Genomic DNA, 6000 nt, shown 5'->3' on the forward strand with positions numbered 1-6000 from the left:
TCTATGCATATGTTATATATTGTATGAGTTTTCTTGCTGGGCTTCGGCTCACGGGTACTCTGTGTAGCAGGTAAAAGCAAGGAGTCAGTCAACCGGCCATGAGTATGGAGAGTGTGGGGGCGGCGCGTACATGTTCGGCCTGCCCGACTGCTTTGGTTGGGGGCATTTTGTATATGGTTGTATTAACCTATCCTTTTGATAGTTAATCTAGTGTAAATCTATTTTTGAGTTGTAAATATTTTGTAAACCTTATTTTGGGATCCCGGATGTTTGATACGTAATGTTTTCAATGAAACTAAACATTTTCAAAGATTACAGCCTTAACCTCTGGTTTAGTCACACTTTTGGTTTTAGAAACCTCGAATAGTCAGTTAGATACACAATTTTCGTTTTAAACTCACTTAGTAACGGCTCTAAGGTAGTAGGGCGTTACAACACTTAACCAGATTAGCACTGGTTTACGGCTGGAACGACATCGGTAATACTGTTATGATTGTTTTGTGATATGTTATGTTATGCTATGGTACGTAAAGTTATGCTACGAGAATGATACGATACAATATGAATTATTGTTGAATGTTATAATGTTTGTAAGGGTATAAGTTAGAAGTAGTATAAATTTTAGGTTGTAATTATATGAATTAGTTTATGTCTATGTTTGTGTTTTATAACTCATATCGTGGGGCTTGGGGATTGTGTCTTATATAGCTCTTCTTGTTGGGTGTTAGCTCATGGGTACTTTGTGTTGCAGGTAAAGGCATACGCGTAGTTAATGAGGCGATGAGTTGGAGCAAGCTTGGTCAGATATGTGCATGTCGTGATTGGTTGATCTAGGGGTCAAGGGGTTGTTACTAATGTATTATTATTTTAAAGGTCTTTAACCTTTGGTTTTATGTTGTGTCTAAAACGTGTATTTTTACTTACATCGTGCATGTAGAACATATTTTATTTTAAATATCGAGATCTCGACTTAAATATTGAGTATTTAGTAAATTAATGGGTTTTAAGTTAGGTCGTTACAGAAGGATTGAGAATTTTGTTCCAATTTCCTTTAAGTAAAAGTTGCTTATGGTGAAATGACAAGATTTAGGTTTTTTTATTAAAGTATTTTTTCACAATTACACAATAATATGATAAGAGAAATACAATAGCACAAAATAAATAATGTTAACTATAATTGAACAAGAGTTGGGATGCATAACATACTATCAATCATAACAAAAATAAAGTAAAAACTAGGAGGAAAAATTTCCATCAACTAGTAAATAAGGTAAAAAAAAAACTAGGAAGCACAAGTGCCATCAACTAAAGAAAAGAGTTGGGAGGCATAGCATGCCATCAACCATAAAGAAAATAAAGCAAAAAACTAGGAGGCAAAAATTGGCATCAACTAGTAAATATGCAAAAAAATATAACAACTAAAATAAATAAATAAACAAAGCAAATTACAACAAAGGTTAGGAGACACAAGCGCCGTCAACTAACAAAAATGTAGCAAAAAAGATAAATATTACAACAAAAGTAAAATAAAAATAAATAAATTAGGAGGTACAAGTATCATCAACTAAATAAAATAGAAAGCATAAATATAAATAGATATATATATATTTTTAATGGGTGGTAGGACCGTCCCAAATTTTCTTCTTATCTTTTTCTTTTTAGTTATATATATATATATATTATATTTTTGTATATATATTATTTTAAGTGCAAAAATTAAATAACAAGTAGAACAATTCACTAACCTTGAGATAAATTTCGTTTCTTTTCTTGCAACTCTCCGGCAATGGCGCCAAAAACTTGATGGATCCAAAATGGGTACGTTTTAAATATGTAAATCGCAAGTGCACAAATCGTATATATAGTATACAATTCGTGTAAGTAAGGATCTCGAACCCAAATGAGTTGTCTAAAATAAAAAAGAAAACTATTTTAATGCAACATTAATAAAATCTAATCTAGCTCCAAAGATTGATGATGGGATATTGTGACAAGAAAATCAAATAAAGGCAATACTAAAGAAATTAAAGACAAGATATAATACTAAATTAATAGTTTTAAACAAGATGGTAGAAGAAAGATTATTAAGATAATAGAATCCACAAAATATAAGTTCAATAATATTTATAAGTACATTGATTCCAAAGTTTTATTAATAGTATACATTAATCAAACATTACTTATTCAAATTAGATATTCTATTTAAGCACAAGTTGTTATAGAAATATAAGATTTATGTTCGCTTTTTAAGATATAATTTCAAATTATTTAGTGTGAATCATTCTAAAGAAACAACAAATAATCAATGAATATTATTTATAAGGAAAAAGATAATATTTTTGTTCTAAGCATTTGATGTGCACAATTTAATAGCACACCTTAATCAAAGAACATTATGATTTTGCACTAATGAAGAACAAAGTGTAAATATGTGCTAACAATAAAAAATACATGATATTTAAGATGAAAGAAGATATTTGAAGAAGAAAAAACCATAAACTTTGTTGCACAAATGAGAAATCAACATACAAAATAAATATTATCTAGTTACATATTGTTTCATCATTACCTTAATAATCTAAAAAAGATTACAAACTCATAACTATAATATAAATTACAAAACAAAGAGAATACATACTTGAAAATTGCTCTTGAAAAACACTAAAATGGAGGACAGAATAGTATAAAAGATTATTGTTAGAGAATATATTTTTATACTCAATGGAAATATGGAAAATCCAAAATACAACTCTATGCAAAAATACAATAGACAAGATAATATTGATTAAGGGATCTCTCTAGGAAATAGCTATCTAGAATTATCAAGTCTTTATGGTGTATTTTCCAGCCAAATGCTTTGTGGATGGAAAATGATGTATCTTACAAGTGAGCATTAGGCTCCTATTTATAGAGTTTTGAGACACCCTTTGAATTTCAAATTCCACAAACCCCCATGGTTGTTACCAATGATTAATTGGATGTTTATGGAATTAAAATAGAGATTTGAGAGTTACTTGGCTGTTGGAAACATTCAAAATTGGATAAAACCGAAGTTTGGAAAATACTGCCAGCCGCTGAGGCTGCGACCTGAAAAACATGTGCTGCGGCCCACGATGTTTTCTACCTCTTGGACTGCGGCCTGAAAAACTCAGGTCGTGGCCCAAGACGTTTTTTCAGCAACCAATTTTTCAAATTTGCCGAAATATTCCAAATTCATTCCCACTTGATTTTGTAACTTCCATACACATTATGGGAGTTAAAATCACATCTCTAACAGCCATATCTCTTATGGCTTTGAGAAATTCAAATCAAAATGTGTAATATCAAATCGACACATTATTGGGTAGTATTTGGAAGTTACAAATTTGTGATTGAATTTTTAACACCAAATATGTTACATATTTGGATATTTCACATATATCTAAATAATGTAACTCTCTATTATATGTTACAATATGTGACACTCTTTGTCACATTTATTTAATCTAAAACATTATATTATAAAATAATATAATATTACATTATACTATAAATAATATAACATTCCCCCACTAGATTAAATAGTTTATCTATTGTAACACTTATTTAATCAATCAAGCATTATGTAAAATATAATATTCCTCCACTTGATTAAATAATCACTCTCTATAGAAACCTTTGCATTGGTGCATAAATTAAAATGTCTTTCGACTTGAATTTTACCTTAGTGTAATTATCACAAAGTTTGTTGAAATTTTGGTTGCCGAAGCATTGAACCACTATCCCTTGATAACAAATCGGTGATAACACACATACCTTTGCTATGTTCACTTGAGACCTCAATGTCTCACTTTTGCACCATTAATGGCCATGTGCAAATTCAATTCATAGACTTTTCTTGAGAATGACTCCCAATTCTCATGAGGGGCGGCACCACCCCTAGGTCTATATAGGTAGAACTATTACAGTATTTTGTTGCCCTAAAATACTTGTCTTTTCAAGACTGAGTTCTATTAAAAAACCTTTCATTTTTAACCCTTATTTTGGTAACACACTAGTACTCATATCTTAGATGGTACAAAATTTGAGTACTACTACTATTCACTTGATTGACTTGTTATTACCTATTGAACCTAATACTAGTTTGGTTACTAGTATTAAGATAGGTTACCATCAACTGTGAATCTCTTTAGGGAGTCTAAGTTCCAACCCTAGAGATGTAGAAATGATTCCATTTGAATCATTTCTTTTCTCATGTATGCATACTTAGACACTCTCATTATTTTTATTCAAACTTTGTTGCTAGCTATAGTTTGATTAAAATAGTTACCTCTTTAAAATAGTGATTTTGACCATAGTCAACACCCCCACTATTTTATAGTTCAATATCCAAGATAAACGTTTGAATATTAATTCTAGAAACTTCTTTGTTTCTATAATTCTCCTTTATGTTTTAAATTTATTCCTTCTTGAATCAAAATATTACAAACAATAACTTTAGACACCAAGCATGTCTAGATTTGTTCATTCTATACACATATAGCCAATGTGATTTAGAATGTGGAATTCCAAATCACCTATAGGATAACCGAATTAATAAATTATTATCAACAAAATAAATTGATTAAATTTTGGAGCATCACCCCCACACTTCATAGTGATAATCACCTTTAAGAAGAAATTTCTTCATTTTTATTAAGTCATTTATCCTCCAAGATAAATCTAGACTTATGATTCTCAAAGTTCATCACGAGTCCTCTAAGCCACATGATAAACTCTCAATAGATCAAGATAAAAAACCCCAATGTTTATCTTGATTTATTGACATGCAAAAGCAAGACACACTTCTTTGAAAATAACTTTCTCTTTGTTGCTTTGTTTTATATATTTCACAAAATAAATATGTAAACACAAATGTCATGTGAAAAATTCTCAAACAAATAATCGCTAATTTTCACTTTTAGTTGTCTAAATAATCTCAAAATCACTTAAACAACTTTTGTGTATTTCTTAAGAGCCTCTTTGAGATTCTTTTGAAAACACCAATTTTACATCCATTAATTTTCTCATCAAAATCAATTTGAAGATGTCAATTTTTTAAACACTTTAAATCAAAGAAAATAAACCCTCATTGATTTATTTAAACACTTTAATTTCTTATGTATTAGTTTAAAATTATCTCATCTTTGAGATTAATTTAAACATATCACCATCTTTAACAAAAATTAATAAAGTTAACTTTAATCTATTCACTATTGGTGTAAAGATTCAAATTGTTTCTCCAATTTTACAATGTCTCCTCATTGAGACATTGAATATTTAAGAATTATTGTCACTAAATAATTCTCAAATATATTTCATTTGACCACACTCTAGACTTCAAGTTTATTGATTCAATATGTCATCCCACAATTTTTGAATCCACCTTGTTCCATTTTTCTTGCAATAGCAAGACATAACCATTAAAAGATGTAACCCCATTAGGTTCATCTTTTCTTATCTCATAAAATGAGATGCTCATCTTTTAAATGAGAAAATTTTACATTCTCAAATAATTCATTTATTCACAAATCACATACTAACAATAATATAGAATAAAACCTATTAACATCTCACAAATATTTGCATGATTATATTTCAATATAATTTCACATAATTGTCAACACATATGACTTATATCATACTAACATGGATCTTTATAAAGATGTAAACATAAATTACAAATATCACACATACGATTTCATATTTTTTATTGATTCAAAAAATCAATATATTTATGCATGTCATATAAACTCATAAAATTATCATTCTAATAATTTATCATTATCACATAATAAGACAATTCTATAACATGGCATCATATTACCCAATAATCTACTAGATTATTTACACATTAGTCACATATAACAAAAAATCAAGATATTAAATTATCTTCTATTCTAACCACTATATTTGAAAAAACAAAGGAGATTAGAAAACAATGAACTTCATTTATAAAATTTTCTTTTTCTCATTTCTAAC

Source organism: Humulus lupulus, chromosome 5, assembly GCF_963169125.1.
Source record: "Humulus lupulus chromosome 5, drHumLupu1.1, whole genome shotgun sequence".
NCBI lineage: Eukaryota > Viridiplantae > Streptophyta > Magnoliopsida > Rosales > Cannabaceae > Humulus > Humulus lupulus.